This window comes from Benincasa hispida, chromosome 8 (assembly GCF_027475165.1).
Source record: "Benincasa hispida cultivar pf3 chromosome 8, pf3_genome.v1.1, whole genome shotgun sequence".
Classification (NCBI taxonomy): domain Eukaryota; kingdom Viridiplantae; phylum Streptophyta; class Magnoliopsida; order Cucurbitales; family Cucurbitaceae; genus Benincasa; species Benincasa hispida.
The window spans coordinates 58,798,372-58,818,373 of record NC_143485.1 but is presented as its reverse complement, the minus strand read 5'-3'; positions in this window follow the sequence as shown (position 1 = coordinate 58,818,373).

The window sequence follows — 20,002 nt, the reverse complement described above, 5'->3', positions numbered from 1 at the left end:
TCAGCCACATCTTTGATCTGTGCGAGGTAATGAGTCACGGTGAGTTTATCTTTCTTGATTCTTTGAAGTTGTGATCGAAGGCCCATAATGCGAGCTGTGAAGACGATTCATACACTGTAAACAATGCTTCCCAAATCACAAAAGCAGTATCATAGCCCATTATTTCCCCCCATTTATCTTCATTAAGTAATGAGTAGAACCAGTTCATAAGAGTACGATCGTATTTCTGCCAAAATGAAAAATAAGGATTAATCTGAGTGCGCTGAGGATCCAAATACTTTGGTGGTTGAGGAGACATGTCGTGGATGAAACTTTCCAGCCCATGGCCCATGATTAAATTGAGTAACTGATTCTTCCATAGCAAATAGTTGGTGTCTGATAATTTGATGGTAAGAGACTGTGCCAGATTGAGAAAAGAGGTCACAAATGGCTGAGGAGTGGGGTAAAAGGGAATATGGCTAGGTTCATGCACTAGAGCTGAAGAAAATTAATTGTAGAAGGGTATATTATTTGGGGAGAAATGATTCGGGAGGGAAAAATTACCTGGGGAATATTGATTGGGGAAGGAATCGAGGGCTGGATATTGAATACCTGGTTGATTTTGGGCAACATTAATGTTTCGATTTGCAAAAAGAGGTAGGCATTCAGTAATTGGAGGGGTAAGAGGCTGTTTTGATTGAGTTGGTAAGGTTGTATGCACCGTTGTAGCAGATGACATCACCGGTGGAACATTTTCTTCACCAGAAGTTCCTGAGCTTGTCGCCATAAAAAAATATTGAAGAGAAAGCCTTACAGCTTTGATACCATATTATAAAATGAGAAATACGAAGATACACGAAGAGAAAATACAAAGAAGGCTCAGTGAAGAGCACTGTTCAATCATCAGATATTTAGAGATAAAACTTGAGCCACATGTCAAGAGCTGATATTAAAAGAAAAATAACAGAAAAGAGAGAGAAAAAATATAGCCTAAATTATAACAGAATGATTCTAAATAACATAAACAAAATACTTAAAATAAATGAATGGAAAATATTCTTATCGATTTCTCATGGAGGCTGGTTGAGAAACTTTCTTTCTTACATGATTTAGTATGTTTGGTAGTGATTTTAAGATGTTAAAATCATTTTTTTTTTGTCAAAATTATTTTTCTTTAAGATGATGATATTTGACATGAGCTAAAATAGATTTTAGAAAAATCTAAAATTATTTCATGATGATTTTTGTTAAATGAATGAAATCCATACCGAAATGGGTATTTAATTCAGTATTTATTAAAATATTATTGGTTAGCTATTGTAAAATCATTTTCAAATTTAAATACTAAAACAAAATATGATAGACATTGTCTGTCATTAAATTGTTAATAAAACAAACAATTATATATATTTTAAATTTTCTTTCAATATCAATTATAGACATTCACCTTACTAAAACATCGGCTAGCATATAAGAATTTAACAATAAAATAAATAGACATAGATATTGCCATTTTCAAATAAAAAATACAATTTTGAATAATTAGGTAACTCTAAATTCACTTTTTGAACCAAACATAGTATTTCAAAATCACTTTTAAATATTTGAAAATCACTAAGTTTGGAACCAAACATAAATTTGATTGTTTAAAAATCAATTTTACAAAATCAATTATACCTAAATCTCTTTTTCTAAAATCACTGTTCCACAACTATCATTCCCAAATATACCCTTATACTTTTATATTTTTACTTGAACAAGAAAATGTGACTTCTATGTTTTTACTTGAACAACAAAGTAACTTCAACGATTTTACTTGAAAATAGATTGTGAGTTTCTTCCCTATTTTACTTATGAATTATTGGTTACTTGAAAATAGAATGTGTCTCTTCCACTCTTCTATCTATGAATCATTATTTGTTAGTTTATACGTGCTCTTGAAACATTGCAAGATTATGTCATTAATGGCACCTAAAATTAAATATGTTATCTTACTTAGTTTAACTCGAGTTTATTGTTGAATTTAATATATTTTAATTGATAATTTTATAAATATCGAGCATCGAAAAGATAAATTTGAGTGTTGGGATGAAAACCATGCTTAAAAGAGGATCATTTGAAGCGTTAATGATGCAAGTAGAACATAGAGAGATGAAAAAGATCGTGGATGTCCCTTCGCCACAGCGCTGCAGGGGCGCCATTTGCGACATCTCCTACAGAATGTTGCAAAGGGGACAAGCACTGCGGCGTGGCACCATTGCAAATTTGGAAAGGCAGTTGATATGGAAAGGCCACGATGCCGCAACACTCTCAAGATTTTTATAAATATGTTATTTTCATTTAGGGTTTGGGAGTGGGGAGTTGGTGTATGATTTTAGAGCTAGGCTCGGTTTTAGCCTCTCTTAACCAAATCTCATGAGATTTCCTTGTATTTTAACTTATAATAAAGATTTTGACATCGAGATTCGAGATTCAAGGACTGCTTAGGCTTTAGAACGTCCATTTAGAAGTTTGTTGGGCACTTTATTTGTGGATTTAGTGGGATTTTGATGGAATGTTCTATGGTTTCTATGATTTTCTTTGTGTTTCTACTCCTTGCTTGAGTTTATAAGATGAACATGCTAAATAGATTAAATTGACAACTTAATTACATATACTTGTATGTTTGTTCACACACACTATGCATGTCGGGATTATCTGTAATTTTAATGATGACATATTTAATTTGAGTAGTAAATAGGTCGAGTTATAGTTATAGATCAATCTCTATCATTATCCCATAACGTAATGACCCACTTGTTTACCTTTTGTCTGAAAAAAAGGACAAACTATTCTTGAGTTTTCAAAACATACATTTTTAGTCCCTAAACTTTTTAGAATATGTGCATTTGGTCCCCGAGCTTTCAAAATATATCTTTTTAGTTCTTAAGTTTTTAAGAATATGTTTAAAAGATCCATGAACTATTTTTTATTTTCACTTTATATAATTATATGAAATTTTGAATTTAAAAAATAAGTTTAAAAAATAATTTTAAAGAGAAGAGGTAATCTTAAAAGAAAATTAATTTAAAATAATAATAGAAAAGTAATACAAGGATTTTTTAAACCTATTTTTAAACTTGAAGATCAAATGAACCTATTCTAAAAAAACTCAAACAACTAAAATGATATGTTTTAAAAACTCATGGACCAAATATACATATCCTTCAAAACTCAAAGATTAAAAATATAATCTTCTCATGAATTTTTTTAAAAATGTGAAAGTAAAAGCCAAATGGTTAGTTAAGGGTAAAAAGGAGAAACTTTGTTAAAGAGTATGATTGTCATTTTATTTTTTCCAAAAAGACAAAAGAGAAAATAGATTTTCTTTCACCCAACCACGCCACGTGGGTGGCCTTAAATATATGTGTCAGCAGAGAAGTGCATACGTGGGTTATGTGGTTTAAAAGGAAAGAGGTAAAAAACAAAAAACAAAAAAACAAAAAACAAAAAACAAAAACAAAAACAGAAGGAAAAGAAGAAAGATAGAATGGTGGGAAGGTGAGAATGAAGTAGAGCATGGCTGAAGGTGAAGATTGAGTGTTGACTATGGTCAGAAGCCATAACTTGAACTTTCTAGTGAGATTTTTGTTTGGTAACTTATTTCCTCGAAGAAATTTGAGTTACTGAAGTTCCAATGATGAACTTTAATGATTTTATTTTGAATTGTCAAGTAACATTTTTGGTTAATCATACGAATTGATATTAGATTCATTCTAGATTTTACAGTTTTTATGGATTCATTTTAATGTTGTAAAGTGGTTATCCTCTCCTATTATTTAGGATTATTTGTTGTATGTTTGCACACTACTATAAATGGGTATCACACTTAAAGAAAGCATTAGATTGAGATAATTAAACTCAAATACCCTGAATTAAATTAAGGGTTTCTTCCAAATTCTGTTAAGAGCACGATTGTAAAATGGGTTTGTTTGAAATGGAAATATAAAAGGATTAAATTATTTGAGTTTTCTTTCCTTTAAAACTTACATATTTACTATGAGTTGCCTGGTCACCAATTCAGAATCCCATGAATGTAGTCCAATTCATGGGAGTGGAACCCACCTAATTACTTTTGTGATTGTTTACCCCAATAAATGAAAAGGAAGTTGTAGAACCCATGTAATTACATTACCCCAACTCAACAATTTGATTACTCCCACTTGAGGTGTAATCTCATTACCTTTACTAAATTACGTGGGATCTATACAAATTTTTTACATACTCCTTTTCTCGAGTCTCTACGCCTTGATTTGAGCTCCTTCTTCATCCTCACCAATTGGTATCAACTTAACCATTTACCATTCATGCTTTACTTCACGATGAAAAGTGTTTGTGTAATTCGAAAATATGTACCCTCTCTCTCTCCCCCCTCTCTTCCAAGAAAAAAATCAAGGACACGGTATTCTTTCCTTTGAAGACCAAAAAGTCCAGACTTATCAACCTCATATGCAGTTTTTTCCTTCATCCTATCACTTTCCCCAAGTCCCTCCTTTTTTTTTTTTTGTTTTTCATTCATTCATTTTTCCCTCTCGTTCAAGCTTAAGTTCACTCTCGCTCTTAACTCTTGTTGTGCCATTAGTTATTTTTGGGGCTTTCAATCTCGAATTCTAGCTCCAGATTGTAAAGCTTTGGATAAATTGGGATTAGCTATCTTTAATTTGTTGGGCTTTAATTTTCTTCTGTTTTTGGATTTTTTAGCCAACTTAAAACAATTGAGGAGATACTTAATTTTATGTAGTTTTAAATTGATTTAAATATTTAAAAGGATTTAATTTGTATAAAATTGATGGGTTTTATGCCTAAATTAAGGTAATTTGAGAAGTTAATTGATTTATTAATTTGATAGAATCTTTGTAGATTTTGGAGATATTGTGATAAAATATTTGATTTATCTTTTTAAAATTTGAAAAAAATTGAAAGAATTGGGATATTTGAAATTAGAAGAGAGTGAAAAAAGGCAGAAAATCGAAGAGAAAGATAACAATTCCATTTTTCAGCGAAAGTCTCCACAAAATTGTCGATTTTTGGAGTCTAAACCGTTAGATCGTACTGATTTTTGGAGTTTGAATCGTACTGAAATTTGGTGTTCGAGACATATAGGGCTTTGTTTTGAACAGTTGGATATCTGTAAAACTGAAACTCCCTTATCTCTCACCCTCGCAAGTCTTCCTTATGTAAGACCCTCCCTATCAGCTGCAACTCCCTTATCTCTCACCCTCGCAAGTCTTCCTTATGTAAGACCCTCCCTATCAGCATAGCAGCGCTGGTTGCCCATCTATGGTTGCCGCTGCCACCACCGCCGCTAGCGTCATTAGGTAAGTTATTTTGGGTTTTCTTGAAAGGTCTTAAATACCCATCAAATTTTGGTTAAGTTTTGGCCTACCCATATTGTTTTAAGGTTGAAATTGAGTTTTACATACTCTTAAGGACAAGATTAAAATTGTTCGGCGTCCTTTTTTTTGACACTTAACTTTTGTTTTAATTGTGATTTTTGGAGGTTGGATTAAAAGGTCTAAAGTTGTTGTTCTAGTTAAAATGTTGATTTTGGTGATATAGTTGTTAGATCGTGTTGATTTTGAAGCTTCAAAGAGGTTTTGGATCAAACCATGTGTTAGATAAGTTGTTTGGAGACATTTCTGGTTAAGTTGTGATTGAAATTGTGCCCTAAACGTTGGATTTAATTTCAATAAGTTGTTTGGAGACATTTAAGTTAAGTTGTGATTGGAATTGTGCTATAAACCGATTAAGCTATCAAAGATTAAGCTATCAATTTTGCAATATGACAGGACAAGGGAAAGCAAAATTAGAAATTAGAAAAATTCAAAGATTGACTGGTCAACACTTTCATATTTGCAAAAATTTCAAAGAGGTGATATATTTTTAGATTTTTCTCCTTATTTTTTTATCTATTACAAATATCCTTTATTTATTTTCGTCATTTTTACAAATCTTTCTAAATTGTATTTTTCTCCGCAAGTCAAATGTCCTTTAAGTATTATGGCGAAATGTTAAAAAAAAAAGAGAAGAGAGATTAAAATCTAAACAACGTAAAGACAAACAAAATAAAAAAGCATTTAAGGAAGCCAATAAGAGGCTGATTGAGTTGTAGAGTTGATATAGGATGTATAAAGTTTATATGTCTAGGGAGTTTATATGTCGGTGGAGTTCATATGTCTGTGTTTAGAGTACATAGTTGTTTTGTTTGAGTTCATTTGTCTATGTTTGGGGTGCAAAGTAGATATAGGATGTCAGGAGTATCTGGTACAAGTTTTCTTTAACTTTAAAAGAATCTATTCAAATGATCTACTCGTTTGTTTTGAAATTTTTTTACCATAATTCTACCAATGGTTTGTTTGAATAAAATTTTGATTGAATTTTATTAATTAGACATATCTTTTATAATCATGAATTATGGTCTAGGTTTTAGTTTTGGATATTTCATTTCAAAATTCTTTTTAAACAAAAGCAATTATTTTATAAGTTTGATTGCTATTAGCTTTTTTTGGGAAGTTTAGACAACTATTTAGAATCATTTGATAAAGAAAAAAAATTTTCTTTTAAACAAAGTAATTATTTTACAAGTTTGATTTCTATTAATTGATTTGGGAAGTTTAGACAACTATTTGGAATCATTTTGTTAAAGAAGAAAAAATTTCTTTTGAACAAAAGTAATTATTTTACAAGTTTGATTTCTATTAGTTGATTTTGGAAGTTTAGACAACTATTTGGAATCATTTAATAAAGAAAAAAATTCCTTTTAAACAAAAGCAATTATTTTACAAGTTTGATTTCTATTAGTTGATTTGAGAAGTTTAGATAACCATTTAGAATCATTTGATAAAGAAAAAAATCCTTTTAAATAAAAGCAATTATTTTACAAGTTTGATTTCTATTAGTTACATATATAATACGATGTCGCTATTGATGACCATTATACTTGTTGCACAAAAAATAATTATTTTAATTGCAAGTTTGATTTCAATTCTACACTTATTATTATGGAAATATTCTTTTTACTTTTGTTTCGATTTAAATGAAAACATCATAACTTCTCTAAAAACAGTTTAATTAGTTTAAAGTTAATTAAATTTATAAATCTTGAAATTGCCAAACTTTAGAAGATTTCATGAAGGTGAATTTATAAATCTCCAAATTCCCATTTACATTCTTTTTAAATGTCTTCAAAGCGATGCTGTTATGATTTAATTTAATTTTTAAAAACAGAAATAACTATTTATTTTTTAAAACAGAAACCTACAATTAATTTTATGAGTTTTCAAATCTATAATTATCTACGATTAGTTATTGCTCAATTTAGAATATTGTAGGGTCATTGTATAACATAAATAAAACTATTGAGCTTCACACAACAGAAATAAAACTGTATGCATACAAAATGTCCAACAAATTATCAAATTCCAAACATATAATTATCAACGATATATGGTGCTTATCAACAAAAAAAAAAAAAAAAAACAAAAACAAATGTACTGAATAAACAACAACAAAAAGTTACAATAAATCAAATGTCAAAAATATGTGTACATAATCCAAAAAACGGACTACAAGGGGAGTGGACTATAAAAATTGGTATATAACATAACACAAACCTCAAACTAATGGAAGGTTGAATTAGTTTGAGCTACACAACAAGGACAATGAAACAAGTCGGTATAAAAAATGGATGAATTACTTAATAAAGGAACTTGTTTAAGAAAGAAAGGTGATACCTTTGTTACTCGTATATTATCTATGAGTGAAGCGTCAAAGGATTGCAAGATCAAATTTGAAATTATAGTTGAAACAAAAAATGATGGACACATTAGTATAAAAAAACCATAATAATTAAGAGGATAGAACTTTCCATAGCTTACTACAGTGAAAGAACACAATGACACCCTATCACTCATCAAACAAACAAAAGTTAGAAAATGGAAAAGAAGAAAATAAAAAGAAAAGTATAGTTGATGGAAACAACTCACCAAATTGGAAAAAAAAAAACCTTGGACATGGAGGACTCTCAAATTATTGAAGGTAGATGAGGAGGAGGTTATATAGGGAGAGAAGAGGAGGTGGGTGGTTCAACATTTAATAGAAGCAAAAAAAAAGAAAAAATCAGAATAAATTAAATATAGATTTGATAGGCCTCAGGTTTTACTTTTATAAATCGTAAATAAATGAACTCAATCCATTTCATGAAGTGGTTGAGTCATTAATCGTGTCGTTGAGTCATAAGTGTATATGAAAAGAAAAAGTAGGAATTCAATCAGCAACCAAAAATGTTAAATAGAAATAGGTGGACCATTGAATAAACAAAATAAGTAGCATTTGAAAATATTGAAAAGTACACAGAAAAATTACGAGACACAAATGATAATTGCAATAGAAGTTAAACATTCCATTGGAATTGGACGACAAATAGAACTAAAATCATTGGGTAGTTCAACAAGCAAAATCAATAAACAAAAGTAGGTGGACCATTGCAATATTGAAAAGTACACACAAAATTGAACAATGCATTCGAATTGGACTGAAAAGGACCAAGTAATCAAGAAAGTGTAGCATTTGATACAAATTGGAATTTATATGAATGAAATTGAAATTTTTTTTAAAAATTGCAATTTTAGAACATAAAAAAAACAAAGAAACATAACAGATAATTAAAAAAAATGACAATAAAACACAACAAATAGTTAGATCATACTTAACAGAGAGTTCAAACACAATAGAGAGTTCAAACACATAATTAAATACAATAGAAAGTTCAAACACGACAGAGAAAAAACAAACTACCAACTGATACAAATTGGAATTCATATGAATGAAATTGAAAATTTTCAATTAAAAAAAATGCATTTTTAGGAAAAAAAGAGAAAGAAACACAACCGGCAATTAAAAAAATGACAATGAAATTCAACAAATGGTTCGATTGTACTCAACGGAAGGTTCAAATACAACAATGAGTTGGAACACATAATTAAATACAGTAGAGAGTTCAAACACAATAGAGAAAAAGTAAACTACCAAGGATACAAATTGGAATTCGTATGAATAAAATTGAAAATTAAAAAATTGCAATTTTAGAACATAAAAATGAAATATATCACATAATAACAATATGAAATTGAGAGTTTATGAAGAAATATTCATATGGAATAACTCATCATCGACCTCTTAGGATTTAGAAAACAAACCTAAGGTGAATGATATTCTTCCCCCATCGAGCTTCAATGTCTTCAAACAGTCCCCTACCATACATTCAATGATCGACAACTCAAAAGAGAACTAACGATCAAAATCTAAATATGGAATAGGTTGTAGGTAAAAGAAGGACCATCGAAGCAACAAGGGGCTTGTTGAGCTTTTCATTAAAGCAGCAAGGGGAAAGGGGATTGATTCGAAAGTCAACAGATCAGTTGAGAAACTATGAAAAAAAATCGAGAGATCTACATGTAGGAAAGGAATTGATGAAATGAGAGATCTAAGAGGTTAATGATAGGGTTTCAGATACGAGGATTTGAGATGAGAGATCTGAGAAGTTAACGTTAACGATAGGTTATGATAGATCTGAATATTTGATGATAGGGTTTTGGATCTGAGGGTTTGAGATGAAAGATCTGATCTGAGGGATTGATATGAGAGATTTGAGGAATGAGAAACGTGCAAGGGAAAGGGGAGCGAATAGGCGATTGGTTGGAGGGGGTAGGTGTCTGATAGATTTGCAAAGAAAAGAGAAGGACATGAGGGAAGAAAAGGGAGAATAGAGAAAGGCGTAAGGGAAGAGCCACAGAAACACGTGAGGGAAGAAGGGGAGAAGAGTGACATACAAAATCGGTAGAAAGCTTTCCAACCCAAAGTACTAGGACATAGGAAATTGGTGATATAAGATATTGGGCCCCCAAACAATAAGTTGATATAGGATGCCATCTCATCTTATCTCATCTTGGGCCTCGAAACACCCCCTAACAAGCCAACTTAATTAGAGCCTTTTAACATAGTTCTTATATTTGGAAAATTTCAAATATAAACAAGGATTGAGAAGAGAAATATCAAATTTTAATGTTTCATTTGAAAAAATGGCAAAAAAGTTTCAAAATTATAAAAATAGTAAAACGAATTTATATAATAAAAAATACACAAAATCACCATAAAACAACAAAATTAAGTACAAATAAAAATGCAAAGATATATTGCTTCAAAAACAATATGAATACCACAAATACACTCATTCTAGAACCACAAATACATAGTATCTGACGAGCAGTCGATAGGGGTCATTAGAAACTTATGAATCAATGAACTTCCTCTAAGGTGAGATAGAGCAAAATTGATTTTACCAGTAAAGTTGTTATTGACAGGTGAATATGTGAAGGAATTGTAACTTCATGACGATGTGACAATTGGAAGTATGATTACGTTTGACACCAAACTAGTTGTAAGGAATCTCATCATCTTTATTCCATGTGATCGTTTTGCTCATTGGATCTTGAAAGCTAACTTTAAATACTATCAATCCCAGTATGTCATTGTTGAAAATGATGTTCAAAGTAGAAAGAAAAGAAAAAAACATGTGTGCAAGCAAAAAAAGGTTGGCAACTAGGGTGGTCGTTAAAAGCCAGCCAAGATGATGGAATTCAAGAAAAGTTGCTGAACCAACCATCGAAAACATGAGATTGCAAAGGAGAAAATGAGATTTTGGGGGCGACTAAGTGAAGAAGATGGAAAAGATAAGGTTTAGGATTTTTTTTATATTCTTTTAATAAATAATAATAATAAAGATAATAATAATAAGAAGAATAAGAATAAGAATACAAAAATATATATACACACCCACATATTTCTTTTTAGGTTCAACAAGTAATTTTTACATGTTTGTATATGAAAAATTGAAAACATCATAAATATAAAGAAAAAAAATCAAATTAATTTGATAACAACACGTATAAAATAATAATAAAAATATTTAGATACAATTGAATTTGTAACAAACAAATAAACAAATCAAAAGTTAGTTGGATAAAATTAAATTTGATATAAAAAATAAATTTAAATATAAATTGTAGAAAAAAAAAGTAAATTTTTGTTTATTCTGATTAAAAAAATTGATAACTAGTTAGATAAAATCTAATTTGATAATAAAATATAAATTGAAATATAATTCAGGGAGAAAAAATCAGGAAGGTAGTTCGTTTATTTACAATTATACTTTATTCATAATTTTATTTTCATAATTATATTGTATTTATAACTTTATCAACCACAAAAACCTATAAAAGAAGCCTAATTCATTGTAGAGGATAGCAAAAACAGCAAGATTGCAAATGTGAATATTTATTTGTTTATCAAAAAGATAAATTAATGATATAATTACATAATAAGATGATAATGAATAAATGGTAATTAAAAAATAAAAAAAATGATCAAATTTAAATGAAATATACCATTTATTAGATGATATTATGTATAAAATATTATGTAAAATCCTAATTAAAATAACAAAATTTAATCCAAATTTATAATAATAAAAAGTGAATGAAATAATATAAAATCTAAAGATGTATTATAAATTAAAATCCAAAAAGTGATGAACAACTTAAATATTGATTAATTCCGAATATTTTCGAAGAGTGGTTAAATCAAATAAAAACAAATACCTAATTTGAATCAATTAGGGGAGAAAAATGAGAAAGAGATTAGTTCATTTTAAATCAATTCGTGAAGTGGTTATCAAAATTTAATTTTAATATTAAAAATAAATTTAAATTTCAAAAGAGGGAAAAATGAGGAAGAGATTAGTTTATTTAAAATCAAATCAAAATCATAGCAAACACTGTAGCTTGTAAAGAAACCACAAAAAAACCTAAATCGATGGAAGTACAAGTAACAAAAGTTATGAGGGCAACAATCCAACTTATTCTTATGTAATCAAAGCATGACCATTATTTTAGGAAGTGATATTTCTTTTGTTAAAATAATATAAAAAATAGCATATGCAACCAATTTATTAAGAATGTGAGAAATATACCGCTAATTTATTAAAAACGTATGTATACAATTATGAAAAACAATATAGAGATTTGAATAAAATATATGGATAAAAGATTATTTTAATAATATATGGATATTTCAAATATAAATTTGGTAAAAAAAAATTTGGATATTTTATTAAAGTGAGATAAATTCGAAGGTGGTTAAACAAAATCTAAAATAATAATAAAATATAGAGATTATGTTAACTACAGAGCAAAATTAGGACAACAGTTATGCTTGACAAATATCACCAATTACCTGTATATATACGAATTACCTGTAGTTTCATCATCAACAACATCTACGAACAAGGCAAGGGCAAGAGTTGCCATAATTCTTATTTCTGGACGGTTTTGCCATTTTTTAGAATGAAACCTCAAATTTCGTCATACACTCTAATTCTCCGGTTAAAACTAGAGGTGCAATAACAAAATAATAAAACATCAATTTTAGTCTTTATAATTTAACATTTATTCATTTTAATCTATTTACTTTTTGAAACCTTCACTTTTGTGTAATTTTAAGAATTTATCATTTTCATTCTTAATCTAATCTATTTCGATCATAATTTTAGCATGAACACTCTTTTACTCAATAAATTTCCATTTGAGTACAAAATTTTGTATTAGAATTTTATTGTAAGAACTAAATTAGTCACTTTTTTAAATATATTGTGCATTTTAAAATTATAAAGACTAAAACCAAATTGAATATATTGACCAAAATAAAGATGACACGACCAAATTAGTTTTTAAAATCTTTTTATTGAATTCATGAAATTTTATAAAGATTAAATTGATGCCGACTCATGTTGATGTGAAGGAGATCGATGACGTGGATCAGATCTTGTTGACCATCAAATGATTTTATAGGAGGAAAAAAGCGGAGAGAATTCTGGATTGTGTGTCATATGCTTCGAACAAGATACATCCGTGGAGTGAAGATTACTACGACTACATTCTGGGTTCTTGTGTTCATAATGAATATAGTTGGAAGTTTTTGATGGACACTCACAAATAAATAATCAATAAAAGATAATTTGAAAGAAAATAAAATCAATTTGAAAGATTCTTCAGATTTGGTTTACACTTTTAATTGAACTCTTTTTGTGTATTCTTCTCTATGCACTTAGTTGCATCAACGATGTAAATGTAATAGAATTGTCATGACAATTTTCATTTTTAAATAGGTAATATTATTATACAACAACAAGAATCCCACCGTCCAAAATCAAGGCACCACAACAAACAAAGCAACAACAAAGATCGAGCTCTTAACCGAACCAGAGATCAAAAGCCATAGCAAAAGAAAACAGAATAACACCGTCCAAAGAGACAGGCACGAAACAAAACAAACCCAACAAACAAACTGAGGACAACACCCAAAGAAAACAAATGGCTGAACACAATAAGAAATAAATAACATTAATAAAAACTAGAGAAGACCAAGAAGATTAGGAAACAACACGAGCACGAACCATAGAGACAATAAGATGGAATAAAGCAGATGTCGTTCTTGGACGACTTCCATGCAACCGGCGATTCCTCTTCTACCAGATATAATAAATAGAAGCACACCATAAGACTTGAAACAACTTACTTCTTACCCCTTTACCCGTCCCCATTCAACAAACCCAACTCAACTCGACATCCCACCCAGCCACCCGATGAGACGACCCCAACAGACGCAATACACCCGACCATACCTCTCTCCTAAACCCATACTCCAAGAACAAATGATCCCAATGTTGGATCGATATGGAAACTCTAGATGGGGTGAATAGGGTTTAATTAAACTTTTTTTTTCTAAATTAACCCAATTAAACTAATTAATACACTTTTTATAAATAATAAGAAAAATTCAATTTATGCAACAAATAAGATGACAAAAATGTGATAATTTAATTCTATCAAATTTTAGCAAATAAATAAGAACAACTAAAACATACAATAAATTGCTTAAATTAATTGCAAAAATAAAAAGGAAAGGGTTAGAGAAGAAGACGCCGTAATTTTTATAGTGGTTCGGTCAAACTCGACCTACTCCACTTCCCAAGCCCTCTTGGGAATTTGAATAAAATCTTTCCGACTCTTTCCACGGATTAGAGCCCAACCGTTACACCACTGCTTCTTTTACGGGTTCAAGAGCAAACCCGATCATTTTCACGGTTTAGAATTAAACCGTTACAAATGTTGGCATTTTTGAAGAACACAATACAACTCTCACTAGAGTGAATTTACAAGTTTAAGCACTCAACAAGTTTATCCTCACAATACAATAACACTCTCTCAAGAATAAGATGAAAAGAAAAAAATTGGGAACTTAGGGAGAGCAACAATGGAACTTTTGAGTTTTGGAGGATTATGAAATGTAAAATTTGTTCGTTTAAAATTTGTAGAGGAAGATGGTTTATATAGAGATGAAAAATTTTTTAGAAACCACAATTAATTTGGACCATTGGATTTTGGAAAAGAAAAATCAATGGTGGAGATTTTAAACTAAACTAGTCGTTAGATACAAACAAAATATAATATTAAATTTCTTTTCTTTTGAAAATAAAAAAACATACCACGTGTCAAAAACTAGCCGTTAGACACAAACATAAAATAATATTAAATTCATTTTTCTTTTAATTCATTTTCTTTTTAAATTCATTATTTTTAAAGTCAATCCAAAAATAAAAAAACATACCATGGTAAAAAACTAGCCGTTAGACACAAACATAAAATAATATTAAATTTATTTTCCTTTTAAATTTCTTTTAAATTTCACTTTTTTTTTTTTATTTTAAATCAATCCAAAAATCAAGAGTCTATCATATGTTAATCTCTTAATGACCCACCATTCAACCAATATGCTGCTACATGTCTACATGCAAATGGTCTGGTTATGCCACGTCATCCACCACGGTATTTTCTGTATAGACTTTTTTCGGTCATATCGTCTTCGTTTTAGCTCTGATTTGAGTGATTCAAGAGGTGTTGGAATCATTGTTCTGAGTTCTACGCTATGAACATATTAAAACACTAAGATTTTCAGTAATTAAAAATTGAGTTTGTTATCATCAAAACATTGATTAATTAATTAATTTGAGATTAAGGGCCAAAAAGCCAACAATCTCCCATTTTTGATGATGACAAACCATTCAAGATGAATAGCTTGAAATACATGTAAACCATATGTAGCACATAATAAAATTCAGCATATCACCATAAAGATCATTCTTGAAATTCACTAAAAAAAAAAAAAAAAAAATTCTCCCCCTAATTAATACAATCAAAATCATAACAAATTTATAGCATATTTTTTTTAAACATCTCCCCCCTTTGGAACCATAAAAAAAAAAATAATTAAGAAAATTTAAAAACTACATAAATATTTCCCTTAAAAACATGAACATAAATTTAGCACAACTCCCCCTACGAATATTAACACAAGCTTTCCATTTTCATCCATTTTCTTTCTAAAGACCCATTTAGTTCTAATTATAGAAGCATGAGAGGGCCTAAGGACTAACTTCCAAACTTTATTTCTTTCAAATTGATTTAATTCTTCTTGCATAGCTAAGATCCAAAATTCATCATTTTTGGCATCTTTAAAACTTTTTGGTTCAATTTGAGAAACAAAAGCAAGATTATTAAACATATTAAGAGAGTAATGAGTTTTCACACCTTGTTCGGGATCACCAAGAATTAATTCTTTGGGATGGGAAAGAGCATACATCCACTCTTTAGGCATGGATGAAGAACTAACTTCATTCTTTTCGATTAAGCTCAACTCTTGCTTACTTGAAACAATTTCCTTGCCTTTGTCACTATCAAGTAAATCTCCAAAATTTCCTTCTAAAACATCACTATAAATAGGCTCATTAGAAATAACATTGCAAGATTCATCACATACTACATGCATAGATTCCTCAATTACTAAAGTTCTTTTATTGGAAACTCTATAAACTTTACTAGTAAAGGAATAGCCAAGGAAAATACCAATATTTGTCTTAGAATAAAAAATTTCAAGTTTTTCTTTGTTATTCAAAAATAAAACACTTGCAACAAAAAACTTTGAAATACCCAATATTTAGAATTTTGTTATGCCAAAATTCATAAGGAGTTTTATCCAAAGAAGGTCTAATTAAAACTCTATTTAAAACATAACAAGCGGTGTTAACGGCTTCCGCCCAAAAGTATGTAGGTAAACCATACTCATGCAACATTGATCTAGCAAATTCTTGCAAAGTATGATTTTTCCTTTCAACTACACCGTTTTGTTAAGGAGTTCTTGAAGCGGAGAAATTATGAGAAAAACCATTTTCTTCACAAAAAGATTAAAAAACATTGCTATCAAATTCTCCTCCATGATCACTCCTAATTTTAGAAATCAAAAAACTTTTTCATTTTGAACTCTTTTTGTAAAACTAGAAAAGCTTTTCAAAGCATCATCCTTATGTTTTAGCATCAAAACCCAAGTAAATCTTTAAAAATCATCAACTATCACAAAGGCATAATAGTTCCCTCCAAAACTAGCAATTCTAGAAGGGCCAAATAAGTTCATGTGTAATAATTGAAGGGGTCTAGTTGTAGATTACATTTTTAGATTTGAAAGAGAACTTAGTTTACTTACCCATTTGACAAACATCACAAACTGTCTTTTTCAAATTTAAATTTGGGAAGACCTCTAACCAAAGAATTCTTGGAAATATCTGAATTAAGTGCATGTTAGCATGTCCTAGTCTTCTATGCCATAACCAAGAATCATTATGCAAAGCCAATAAACATTTATCATTAATAGGACAATCAATCAAATCAATAGTATAAACATTTTTCTATTTCCAACAAATATAACTTTTCTATCACTAGCATTTTCAATGATGTGATTCTTTTTATCAAACACAACTCTAGAGCCTTTATCACACAATTGACTAATACTAAGTAAATCATGCTTCAAACCATCAACCAAAAGTACATTTTCAATTAAAATAGAAGATTCATTACCTATACTACCTTTACCAATTATTTTACCTTTCTTGTTGTCACCAAAGGTTACAAGATCTCCATCCTTTTTGGAGAGAGAGACAAACTTGGATGAGTCTCTCGTCATGTGCCTCGAGCAACCACTATCCAAGTACCACTTGTTTTTCTTAGAGGTTTTCAAACAAACCTACAAACACAAATGTTCAAGTTTGATTCTTTGGTACCCATACTTGTTTGGGTCCTAGATGGTTAGCATTGACAAACTTGGGAATCTATTTCATTTTTGCATAGACATTTAAGGAATTGGATTTAGACAAGTAACAAGAATAAGTTGTATGTCCAAACTTGCCACATGAGAAACAAACAACATTATGCAAAGATTTATCTCTTACAACAAATTTATGCACTCTACTTTTCTTGGAGAAATTATTCCTTGAAGCATTGTGAAACTTTGCCCTTTGAGAAAAATTTCTTCTTGGAGAAGTAGTATGAGCATATTTCAATTTAAAACACTTAGGTCTAATATGGCCTTAAACACCACAATAATGACATATAGACACAAATTTAGATTTAACAGCTTAGACACAACCTTAGGCATATTATAAGATGCTTTAACAAAGATAGTTTTAGAAATTGAAGGAGTAGAACATTCATCAATATAGCCTAAACCTCTTTTATCACTAAAAGGCTTGTCTACTTCAATTATCTTGTCTAATATTTGAGCACCTATTGTCAACTTTTTAATAAATTCTTTAGTTTTATCAAGTTCTTGCAAAGCACTAAATTCCTTTTCTTTGAGTAATTTAATCAAATTATCTTTTTCACAACTATCATGCTCAAGAAATTTAACTTTGTCAAGCAAGATATTTTTCTCATCACAATCAAAAGCATGCTTGTCACAAAAGATATTCATTTCATCAGTATGCATAGCATCATGCTCATTCTCTTTTAAGCAAGCAATTTCTTCAAGTAAAGACTTATTTTTACTAGATAAAATATTGTATTTCTTTTTAAGCACAACATACTTAGAACTAAGTTTTTCTAAATCATTTTGCATATTTTCAAAAGCTTCGAACTATTCATTATAAGAAATAGGTTCTAGAGTTACCTCATCATTTTGTTCATCCTCTTTGTCACTATGAGCCATGAAGCAAAAATTGGCCACTTCATTATCACTCCCACTTTTTCTTTCATCGCTATCATCCCAAGTAGCTTTCATTGTTTTCTTCTTGGATTTCTTGGATGATTTGAGAAAAGGACAATCGGTTCTAATATGACCCGGCTTCTTGCATTCATAGCATATTACCTCGTTCTTTTTGCTCTTTTCACATTTTGACTCTTTTTGGTTGGAGAGATGCTTCTTAAATTGCTTCTTTCTCTTGATGAAATTCTTATACTTACGTGAAAGATAGGCAACATCATATTCATCAAGGTCATCTTCATCTTGGGAGTCAACTTCTAAAGAGATGGTCTTTAAAGCTATACTCTTTTCTTTCTTTTTCTTCTCATCCTCCATGTTTTTCTTGATCTTTATCTCATGCGTCAACAACGAGCCCATGAGTTCATCAATGGAGAGAGATTTGAGATCCTTTGCCTCTTGAATGGCGGTGACTTTAGGCTCCCATTGTTTAGGCAAAGACTACAATAGCTTTTTTATCTTCTCAAGATTTGAGTACTTTTTCCCAAGTCCTTCTAAAGCATTGACAATGTTAGTAAATCTAATAAACATATAAAAAAAAGCTTCATTTTCATCAATTTTAAACATTTCATATTGATGAACTAACATGTCAATCTTTATTTCTTTTACTTGACTAGTTCCTTCATAAGTAATTTCTAATTTATCTCATATCTCTTTAGTGGTTTTGCAAATAGACACTCTATTATACTCAACTTCATTCAAAGCACAAAATAAGCAATTAATAGCTTTGGCATTTAAAGAGCATGCTTTCTTTTCATTTATTGATCATTCTTCCTTAGGTTTTATAGTGCTAACACCATCAACATCTTTTGTTAGAATTTTAATACCTTCCTCAATAATATCCCATAAATCATAATCAATAGAAAACAAGAAAAATCTCATTCTATTTTTTCAATAACTATAATTAGTACCATTAAAGAAAAGAGGCTTTGTAATAGATTGACTATCGGTAAAAGGGATAAAACCTAAAGTTGCCATAGCTAAAAAATAATTAAGTTTATCAAGAATAAATATTTCGCTCTGATACCAATTGTTGGATCGATATGGCAACCCTAAAGGGGTGAATAGGGTTTGATTAAACTTTTTTTTTTATAAATTAACTCAATTAAACTAATTAATATACTTTTTATAAATAATAAGAAAAATTCAATTTATGCAACAAATAAGATGACAAAAATGTGATAATTTAATTCTATCAAATTTTTAGTAAATAAATAAGAACAAACTAAAACATACAATAAATTGCTTAAATTAATTGTAAAAATAAAAAGGAAAGAGTTAGAGAAGAAGACACTGTAATTTTTATGGTGATTCGGTCAAACTCGACCTACTCCACTCCCCAAACGCCTCTTGGGAATTTGAATAAAATCTTTCCGATTCTTTCCACGGATTAGAGCCCAACCGTTACACCACTGCTCTTTTACGGGTTCAAAAGCAAACCCGATCATTTCCACAGTTTAGGATCAAATCGTTACAAATGTTGGAATTTTTGAAGAACACAATACAACTCTCACTAGAGTGGATTTACAAGTTTAAGCACTCAACAAGTTTATCCTCACAATACAATAATACTCTCTCAATAATAAGATGAAAAGAAAAAAATTGGGAACTTAGAGAGAGCAACGATGAAACTTTTGAGTTTTGGAGGATTATGAAATATAAAATTTGTTTGTTTAAAATTTGGAGAGGAAGATAGTTTATATAGAGATGGAAAAATTTTTAGAAATAACAATTAATTTGGATCATTGGATTTTGGAAAAGAAAAATCAATGGTGGAGATTTT